The sequence below is a fragment of the Myotis brandtii genome, unplaced genomic scaffold (genome assembly GCF_000412655.1).
Source record: "Myotis brandtii unplaced genomic scaffold, ASM41265v1 scaffold399, whole genome shotgun sequence".
Taxonomy (NCBI): Eukaryota; Metazoa; Chordata; class Mammalia; order Chiroptera; family Vespertilionidae; genus Myotis; species Myotis brandtii.
Window position 1 is genome coordinate 2,581,229 of NW_005365325.1, and position 11,321 is coordinate 2,592,549.

Sequence of the window (11,321 nt, forward strand, 5' to 3'; positions counted from 1 at the left end):
CTCATCCCACATGCAAAATGAGTACCATGAACTCTTATGCAACTGTTTAACATAAGGATCATTAAGGATTATTAAGGGTGAGAATGACCTGAAAAAGAATGTATTATTCCATTTTGCATGTATATATACTGCATACATATGTACATATATTGTGAAAAAATAAACTGAGGCATATTAAAATTTTAAAGAGTTTATTTGAACAAAAACTGATTCAAATCAGGCAGCATCCCATTTAGCAGATAGAAAGGAGCTCAGAGGAGCTGTACAAAATAAAGACTTTTATGGGCAGAAGGGAGCAGGGACAGGAAGCTACACTAGGCCAAAAAGCAGGTTGGTTATTGCAAGGTTACTTTCCTTTAGGGACTGGCAGGGGCTATCAGGCAGATTACCTAACTAGTACTCATCAGGCAATTCCTTATCAACTGGTTAAAGATTCCATGTCTAGGAGAGCCAAACTGTAATTAAGTTAAGTCTTGTTTGGTGACATGGGGCTTATCATAAGCAACTCCATTTCATGATCATTGTTTTATATAAATATATATACATATTTATCACATACCCTGTTATATAACAGGAGATATATATATATATTCAGTCTCTATAATATCAGCTGTAAATCTCTTTGTGGCATTTATCATTCATTTTTATTTTTAAAAAATTATTTCTTAGCGCACTCTATCTATCCATCTGTTTATCCTTGGACTGTCTACCTCCCTCTCTCACTAGAGTACCAACTCCAAGAAAACAAGAACTTTGCCTCTTTTATTTACAGCAGCATCACCAGTGTGAACACAGAGCTGCAGATGGTAGGTGTTTAACACTTATGTACTGAAAGAAAAATGAATAAATAAAAGAGTACATTTGTAAGTGCACAGAAAGAATTTTGGAAGAAAAAAAAAAGTAGTCACCTCTGGTCAGGGAACTTTGTAGATGAAAGGAAAAGACCCAAACAGTTGCCCAAACAAAATATCAGACATGATATGAGGTGAATATCTATTGTTTCTATATACAGTACACCTGCAGCTTTTTACTCTTATTCTGATAACCATGCCGCAAATTCTCTTTAGAGGAAACAAGTCTGGCCAACTCTCAGTCCAAGTGTTTGAGGAGAGTGGTCTCTAGGGAGTGCGCATGACCTGGTCCAGGCCAAGTCAGGCTTGTTATCCCACCAGCCACAGTGATCGGATCCAGGAAGGAATAGAATCTAACAGAGAACAGCAGTGTGGAGGCCTGTCGCTTTTCTCACTAGAGAAGTGGAACTCTATTTTGCGGGACTGAGTGCTGGGATAATGTTAGCCTAAGGCTATGAGGGGTGGCACACTGAGCCTAAGAATGGAATGAACCCAAAGGAAACAGAAGAAAGATCCCTGAGGACATTTGAGCACTGAATGAGGTTACACCTGAAGATTGTTCAGTTACTTGAGCCAATACATCCCTTTTTGTTTAAGACAGCTTGAGTTGGGTTTTCTGTCATTTGCAATAGAAATCTGAAATATGATCATGGACTCTCCCTTTCTTATTCAGTCAATCACTAACTCTGGTCAATGTACCCCCTGAATAGCACCTGAATCTGTCCACTTTTCTCCATCTCCACTGACAGGAGATGCTACCATCATCTCTTATGGAATTTTTGCCTCAACTTTCTTCCCTGGCCTTGCCAAACCAATTTCTACCTTGTCGTCAAGATGAGTTTTCTAAAATGTATAATATGATCACTGCCTTCTTTAAAATCCTTCAGTATCTCATCATTATTGCTTGCAGTATAACATTCAAAACTAATACCACAACAAGGTGCACTATATATACATCTCTTTATTCTCTTTCTATCATGATTTTTTGACATCTTACAAAACCTTTTGGCTGGGGAAGAGACTGCTCCTGAAGGGCTAGCCAATTCTTAGAGAGCAAGGACTCAGCCGGGAGCATCCTTGGGTATGCAAACTAATCAATCCAGAGCCCACCTCTTCTGTCTGGCTTACATACCACTGCCTTACTCATCTCAGACAACTAGGACCATCCCTATAGTCCAAAGCCCACCAAAATATTTTAAACTTGCCAGTCCTACGCTATTTCCCTGACCTGTCTTGCCCTTCCCATAGAAACCCCAATGAAGGCCTGGCCCAAACTTTTTGGCTAGCTCCTCCCTTCTTCCTCCTGACCAATAGGTGTTTCTCCATGTGGCCCTGCATGGTGTGCCGTACCTCCTGTCTCTAGGACTTGTAAGTATAATAAACTTCGTGTTCCTGAGCCTCTCCTCTGTTTGCTCTTGTGGCCGCACTTGCCTGATCATTTTATAAACAAATACAAGAAACAAGTGCTCTGTTTACTCCTCTAACTTTATTGCTAACTATTCTCCTTACCAGCTGTACCCAACTACAAGCAATCCCCTAAAAGCTTTATGGCCTCTCTCATCCCCTGGGTTTTTTGTTTGTTTGTTTTTTAATCCTCACCCAAGGCTATGTTTTATTGATTTGAGAGAGAGCGAGCCGAGCGAGAGGAAGGGAGAAAGAAAGAGAGAGAAACATTGATGTAAGAGAGAAAAAACATCAATCTGTTGCCTCCCATTCAATCCCAATTGGGGATCAAACCCATAACCTGAGTATGTGTCCTGATAGGGAATGGAACTCATAACCCTTTGGTGCACAGGATAGTGCTCCAACCAACTGAGCCACACCAGCCAGGGCTTATCAGCTAGTTTTAGTCTATGCAGTTCCCTTGTCTGGAATTCTTTCTCTACTGCTTCCCCTTTTCCCATCAAACTCCACCTACTTGTTCTTAAAACTCTGATTAGACCTTAGTGTATTGGGAAGACCTTCCTGTTGCACTAGTCCCAAGTCTGGGTGCAGTAGGTACTCCTGGGTGATGCAGAATAATTTTGTGCATACCTCTCTGATAGCACTTATCACTGCATTTTAATTGCCTGGCTCATTTTCTCTGCTTCCTGTATACGTAGGAAATCCCAAGAAGGCAGGAAAGGGACTGTGTCTTCTTCAGTACCATATCCCAGCATCTGAACAGGGTTTGCCTAAAATCAGGACCTAATATCTGTCAAATGCATGCTAAGTGCTATAGTACATTCTATATGAAACATTCTATATGAAAGTTGATACATATCTTCTCCTAAGGATGGGAATCTACCTTAGCGGCTACCTCTCCCAGAGCTAAGAGCAGGTCTGCAGCAGAGAGAAAGAACAAGCAGGAACAGATGTTACAGCATATGCAGTTCCTTGCTCTTTTCCTGCAGCAAGAATTCACTTTCACTTTCAGATAGGCCCAGGCTGCTGTGCAGTCTATTCCACTGCCTCGCCTGGGAGCCCAGAGGGAAGACAACTTGGCACCAAGTAAATGAACTGCGCTCTGACGAAGAAGGGGGATTTTCCACCGCATCCGTCGGTCCAGCCACACTGCCAGGCACCCGGATTTGTGCTTGGGTGATGGGGAGGAGGAAGGAAGGCTCTCAGACCAGCCACTCCTAGCCAGTGGTGCATTGCAGCTTCCCAGAGAGAGCAGCAGATTTTCCCTGCCACTCACTACAAGGAGGGGTGGGAAGCGTGGGTCCTTCAGAGAGCTCATCTTACCCCAGATCAGAGCACAGGCCTTTCCAGGCAAGTCTGTTCAAAAAGTGTTTTTTGCTGAGGACCTACGCTAAGCCCACCACCTGTGTTGAACCTTCCCTAACTCTCTAGCCCACAGTAATCTCTCTGGCTCTTCTCTCAACTACCACAGCACTTACTGAACATACATCCATTGCATGGGTACTAAGTACTGGCCACTTTACCACAGACAGCTCTGGCTGACTGGCGTGCATTTTATTTAACAATGGAAGCAGGCTCTGACATCCTTCCCCAACTGAATTGAAAGGTCAGGGACCACACTGTGTACTTTTCTATGTGTCCTTACAATATTCACAGCACTCAGTGCAGTGTTAAGTTGGGGATTATGATATCAAGAACCACTCAATAGATGAATGAGTAATGAAGGCTGCTTTATTTATTTGTGGAAAGGCTCACGATAGAGAAATCTACTAACAGGACACAGGCAAAGCTTCCTACAGGAATCAGCTTCTCCTGACCTGAAACAACCAGAGTATCACTGGCAGATCTTCACTTTACCCTCAACCTTATGACATCTGATAGGCTGGATCGGGTGCTGGAGAAGATGAGCTTCATGGATCCTATATCATATGCTATCTATCTATGTCATCTTGTGTCAGCAGTAGTTCATAATCTGCAATGCTATCCCCAGAGCTCCATGGGTTAGGGTTAGGTGCCACTGCCACTAGTCTCTATCTGGTTTGAATGGGATCAAGATGTAGGTTACTTAAGTCATAGTGAGATGTCTTTTGTTCCAGAGAAAGAGTGTGGGCAAGCCCTAACTGGTTTGGCTCAGTGGATAGAGCGTCGGCCTGCAGACTGAAGGGTCCCAGGTTCGATTCTGGTCAAGGGCATGTACCTTGGTTGCAGGCACATCCCCAGTGGGGGGTGTGCAGGAGGCAGCTGACCGATGTTTCTAACTCTCTATCCCTCTCCCTTCGCCTCTGTAAAAAATCAATAATATATATATATTTAAAAAAGAGTGTGGGCAAGTGGGAGTGAAGCTCATTCTCCTGTGATATAGACTAGTTAAGCCCCCTGCCATATTCAAAGAAAAATGCTATAAGCCCCCTCTAGGGCTTCAAGGATGATTAAGATATAGGTCTCCACTCTCAGAGAGACGGTAGTCAAGAACTTATGCTTAGCAAAGTGTGAGTTGACTGGACAATAGCAATTCAGAAAAGGAAAAAAAAACATATAGAAGGAAAAAGGACTTGAGTCCAGCCTCAGTGGATCTGTGGGACTTAGTGGAAGAGGTCAGTTAGTGGTAGGTCTTCCCAGGCTAGAAAAAGTAGGAAAGCCAAGGTGTAAAAGTGGATAGGTGCCAGATTCTTGAAGGAATAGTGTATTTGCAAAACAATATGTAAATGGATGGTTATTCATCTAGCAAAAATTCACCATAGGAGTCTCTTTAATAAAATTAAACCAATTGCTAGTGTTGTTTTAGGTAGTTCGAAATCTGTACTCCATCTTTTAGGTTTCGCAGCATGAAGGTGCCTCTTCTGAGACACTGCATTCAGTGCCGAGTGCCAAGGAGTGCTTTCAAATTTTAATACACATGAGGCATCTGGGTGCCATGTCACCATGCAAGTTCTGCTTCAGGAGATGAGAGGAAGATCCTAAAATCTACATTTCTATCTACATCCCAGATGACATGGATGCTGCTGGCCCATGGATCATACATTGAGTAGCAAAGTACTAGTACATTGCTCACTTTGTTGAGTAATTCGTATTTACTATCACAGATTTCTCATGAAACATACTAGATCCGTGGTCGGCAAACCTCAGCTCAAGAGCCACATGCGGCTCTTTGGCCCCTTGAGTGTAGCTCTTCCACAAAATATCACGTGCGAGCGCGCACATACAGTGCGATTGAAACTTCATGGCCCATGCGCAGAAGTTGGTATTTTGTGGAAGAGCCGGTATTTTGTGGAAGAGCCACACGCAAGGGGCCAAAGAGCCGCATGTGGCTTGCGAGCCGTGGTTTGCCGAGCCGCAGTTTGCCGACCACTGTACTAGATGATAGAATTGGTGTGAGAAATGATTCTATCTTGTAAAAAGTGTACAATGATAACTATATAATCAACTTCTCAAAAACACACATATACAATAATAAGTGTATAATCAACTAGAGACCTAGTGCATGGGATCGGTGCACTGGTGGGGAGCGTGACCTGCGATGATTGGCCCGCTGTGGGAGCACTACTCATCCTGGTCAGCCGAGTGGCTATGGACTTGTCCTCTGAGCGGCTACTCTCACTGTGGTCAGCCGAGCAGCACTCCCACTGTGGGAGTGTACTGACCACCAGGGGGCAGCTCCTGCATTAAGCGTCTGCTCCCTGGTGGTCAGTGCACATCATAGTGACTGGTCAACCAGTCGTTCTGGTCATTCTGCCATTTGGTTGCTGGGCTTTTATTATATAGGATGTTTTTGATGGGTGTTTACCATCAAATATAGAGTTTCATTATAACAGCAATAAAGAATTTTTCCATGGACCAAATCCAAGTCATCACCTGTCTTATAAAGTTTTACTGGAACACAGGTATGCCCTTCATTTACACATTGTTTATTGGAGCTTTTATTCTTCTTTGTCAAAGTTAATTAGTTGCTGCAGAGACCATAGGGCCCTCAAAGCCTAAAATATTGACTATCTGACTCTTTCCAGAAAAAGTGTGCTGACTCCTCACTGATAAGCTTGAGAACTTAAAAAATATATATCCTATATAATAAAAGGCTAATATGCAAATAGACCGGATGGTGGAACCACCAGTAGCTATGACACACACTGACTACCAAGGGGCAGACGCTCAATGCAGGAGCTGCCCCCTGGTAGTCAGTGCGCTCCCACAGTGGGAGCGCTGCTCGGCCAGAAGCCCAGTTCACGGCTGGTGAGCACAGCTGCAGTGGCGGCAGCCTCTCCCACCTCCACAGCGGCGCTAAGGATGTCCAACTGCCGGCTTAGGCCTGCACAGGGAGTGGGCCTAAGCTGTCAGTTGAACATCCCCCAAAGGCTCCTGGACTGTGAGAGGGCGCAGGCTGAGCTGAGGGGCACTCCCTCCACGCCTCCCACCCCCAGTGCACAAATTTCATGTACTGGGCCTCTAGTAGTAGAAATAAACTTCAAACTTCATTTAAAGGTAATGTTTGTTTTTTTCTTACTATCCACTTGAACCTGGGACTGCTGCCGGCCAGTCTCCTGCAGGGATAATGAGGCTTAGTTTCTTCTTTCTTTTTCTACCTAGAGTATCACTTTTCCTTCTTCATTTTGCTTATTGTTATGGATTTCTGTCTCTGTATTGCCAGAAACCGAGGGAGGGAGAGGAGGAGAGGAAGACAGGAAAGTTCTTACCTGACTAGCATAGACTTGAAGACCCAGGGTCAATGCTCTCTGAGCTTGGCAGACATGTAACCTTGATTGTTCTTTCAGGGGGTGTTTTTGTGGGTTATTTGGAGAAAATCCATCCTCCTCCCCATACAGGTGATCCCTTGATGTGGGTAAATACATTTCTACTCCAGCTGGCTGCTTCTGACTCTTCCCCAGCCTCAAGGCATCTGCCAGCACCACCACCCTCTCTCTGCTGAGCTCTTTCTTCTGGCCACATGGTCTTCTGACGGTCTAGGATGAGCTACCATCTCCCTCTTGTGTGGTCCAGATCAGATTCAGAGAAAACACTTCTGTATCCTCTGCTTTATAAACTCTGAGGATGTGGTTACCCCAGTGCAGTAACTTCTCTTTACTCTGCTGTTAGAATAGCTGGTCAGCTAGTCTCTTGCCTTTAGATTTAGCAGTGTGAGCCAGATTCCAGATCAGTGTATCCCCCAAATACAGGAAAACACCAAGATCTCCAACTATCCCATTAAGATCACTTTTCTTGGGCTTGAGTTAAGTGAGGCTGGGGATTGAGCCTGCAACCCGGGCATGTGCCCTGACTGGGAATCAAATCATGACCTCCTGGTCCGTAGGTTGATGCTCAACCACTGAGCCACAATGGGCAAGAACATAACTTTTTAGTATCTTGCTGGCTCTGAACTTAGGCACCTAAGCTGCCCATTAAGCTTTCTTCTTTGAAAACCCAGTGTCTTTCCCAGAACACTGCTTTGAAAGAGCACAAGGTTCTCCAAATTCTCTTGACAAGAGAGGGACTGGGCTTGCCCAGGAAACCCTCCCATCATGTGGCAGGTGTGGGAGATCTTGAAAGATCTGAATCAGGAGGGTTCCATGAAACTCTCAGCAAAAGTTCAAAATCCCCACAATGCATTTACATTCCCAATGTGAAGTTTAACCTGTTTATGACTGCGGTGCCAGATCAGGAGGAAATCCAGGCAAAGGCGACCTTACACTGCAGGTGCATGGATGTTCTCACTCATCCTTGAACCCAGACCAGACTGTGTGCTCTGGCCCATCTGTCTTGATTAAAAACTCAATCCTCCTGAGAACGCTTATTTCAGATTAGATAGTGTCTATTCTAAACTTGGCATAGAATTAGAAGAGCTCCAAAAACACAGGAAGCAAACTCCTGCCCAACAGCCTGGGGAATTTGAACTCTCCCAGAAAAGAGGCATTTGTCTAGACTAGCCTGTGGCATTGACCTAGATTGATGGACAGTGGAAATCAAATGAAAATTAGGAAGGATGCATGTTAAGAAGGGATGGGGCAAAAGTAAGGTTCCCCTAAGAGTTTAGTACAAGGAAAACTAAAGGCCTCCTGAGAGTTAAACTATAAATTCAACAAACAATAAATCGGAGTCAAAATATGAGCAGTCACGTCAAAGATTTAGAAGAGCTCTTCCAGGCCTCTAGGACTTGATTCTAACCCAGATGAAATTATTAGCACATTGTTTCTGGCAACAGATGGGCCGTTAAGAAATAGAAGCAGGTGGGGAGAGGTGTGGAGGGTTAATACTGGTGGTGCCTGTATTTGTCCAAACTGGAGAAGAAGGTACATAGGAAAAGGGCTTAGCTCATCTTATTTGAGGGATTACTACTCCCTTTTCTCCTCCCTTCTTCACTCTCTCTCTCTCTCTCTCTCTCTCTCTCTCTCTCTCTCTCTCCTTTCCTTTCTTCTTTCCACAAATATATATAAGTAGTTTGTTCTGTATCAGGACATATGCTATAGAAGCTGGGAACACAATGCTGAAAAAAAATGGACAGTCTGCTCTCAGGAAGCTTAGATGTCTCATGATAAAGGAAGGAATTAACAAAATAATAGTACATATATATCTATAATTGTTATAAGCAATACTCATGATAAATGTTACGAAGCAATAGATAAAGCTCAACCCTACCTCAGGGCCTTTGCACTTGCTGCTCCTTCTATCTGGAAGCATCTCTCTTCAGATATTTTAATTAATTAATTAATTTATTATTCATTCATTTATTTATTTATTTATTTACTAGGGGCCCCGTGCACGAATTCATGCACCTTGAAAGGCACTATGGACTGCAAGGCTGTAGTGGGCACAGAGATGGATCTTGGCCCATCCTCCACACCCCCATCCGGCCCCTCCTACTGCAGCCCCTGGCCCGCTGTCTGCCAGCAGCCCCACTCCTGCCACCCTCCATTCCCACATGCTGACGGCAACAGCCCCGCTCATACCTGCTGACGGCGCAGAGTGATTGGGGCCAGCATCAGCAGTGGGTGTGAGTGAGGCTGGCGCCGTCAGCGGGTGTGAGCGGTGACTGCTGCTCTGATCTCCCCTCAGGAGCAGGGGGAGGTGGAGAAGCCCTGAGGGGTGATCGGGCCGGCGCTGCCATTTGCACCCACTGACGGCGCTGAGCAATTGGGGCTGGCACCAGGTGCCAGCAGTGGGTGCGAGAGGACCAGGGCACAGGGGAGCAAAGAATTTTCAGTAACCACCAGAGGCTCGCCTGATAGCGACCAGAGCCCCACCTTGCTCCGGCGCCCCTCCTCACCTGCTCCATCCCACCGCAGCCAACGCCTGCCATGTTCCTCATGCATCCCCTGGTGGTCAGTGCATGTCATAGCGACCAGTTGTTTGGTTGTTCTGCTGTTCAGTCTATTTGCATATTAGGGTTTTATATGTATATATAGATTATTTTTTTGTTAATCCTCACCTGAGTATATTTTTCCATTGATTTTTAGAGAGAGTGGAAGGAAAGGGGGTAAGACAGAGAGAGAGAAAAATCTATGTAAGAGAGACATTGATTGGTTGCTTCTGCACAGCCTGACCAGGGCTCTTGATGAGAATCAAAACCAGGACCCTTCTGTCCCTGGGTCTATCCACTGAGCCAAACTGGCTAGCGCTTCCTTCAGATAGTTTAAAGTTCTCTCTTCACTTCCTTCAGGTTTTTGCTCAAACATCATCCTATCTGAGATGCTCCCTGATAACCCTGCATATGAAACAGCAACTTCCGTTCCCCCACTTCCCTATGCCTTATGCCTCTTATATTTTCTCCATCATACTTATCAGTTTCAGATATTATATATACATATATGTGTGTGCATATAAATATGTATGCTGCATGTTATCATGTTATATTTTCTTTTGGTCCTTGTCTCTCTTCATAGAGGCTAGCATGTGAGCCTCCTGGGAATGTGGGCTTTGTTTTGCTCACTGCTCTGTCTTATCACCAGCATTCATACTAGGCACTAATACATGTTTATTACAAAACAAATAACACTATGGGTCATCTGAGAGTACGTATTACACACATTAAAAAAAAGAAAAGAAAAAGAATAGATGGTACCCAGATGAAATGTTATGATCCTAAAGCCCCACTTCCGCAAGGACTAGCAGCACGCATTGCCACGTTTAACCAGCCGGCAGAGAAGATCCCCAGACACAAGGTCTGGTGAGCCAAAGCGCAGCTGCATCACCCTGCCTCAGGACCCATTGGGCCCATCGTGAGATGCCCCATGAAGTGGTACCACAGCAAAGTGGGAGCAGGCAGGGGCTTCAGCTTGGAGGAGTTAAGGGAGCAGGCATCCACAGAAAGGTGCCCACCCGTTGGGATCTCAATGGATCCGAGGAGGCAGAACAAGTCCATCGAGACACTGCAGGCCCAGGTGCAGCAGCTAAGGGTGCTCCAAGCTCATACTCTTCCTCCCGGGAAGCCCTTGGCCCCCACGAAGGTAGACAGTTCTGCTGATGAACTCAAGTTGGCTAACCAGCCAGCAGGACCAGTCAGGCCCACACGGAATGCCTTCAAAGAGAAAGCCAGGGTCATCACAGAGGAGGAGAACTTCAAGGTGTTTGCCAGTCTTCGCATGGCCTATGCCAATGCCCAGCTCATTGGCATCTGGGCAGAAAGAGCCAAGGACGCTGCAGAACAGTCTGTTAAAAAGAAAATATAGAGTGCTGTTGGTAACTTGTGATTTAAAAAAAAAAAAAGAATAGTAAGAGTTAACTGTTTCCACTTACCCTTTATTCTCTCCTGGTGCTGCAGAACAGTCTGTTAAAAAGAAAATAGAGAGTGTTGTTGGTAACTTGTGATTAAAAAAAAAAAAAAAGAATAGTAGGAGTTAACTGTTTCCACTTACCCTTTATTCTCTCCTGGTCAATGTGCTTCCTTGATGTCATTCAGCGTTCCTCACCCAGGCTTGAGTTCCCCATTTATTTCTTGAATTTTCTTGTAGAGAGCACTTGTTTATTCCTTTCCTGATGTTCTATTTTATCTCCTTACATTGACTATCTCTTTATCTTTATGTGATAAATGAGCAAGTGGGTCTTGGAACAAATTAAACCTGAGACATCACTGGAGGCAAA

The 11,321-nt window shown here is 44.7% G+C and overlaps 1 pseudogene; it reads left to right on the forward strand.

Moving 5' to 3' along the window:
• Window positions 1-10,295: 10,295 nt before the first annotated feature.
• LOC102252802 lies at window positions 10,296-10,909 on the forward strand (annotated as a pseudogene).
• Window positions 10,910-11,321: the final 412 nt, after the last annotated feature.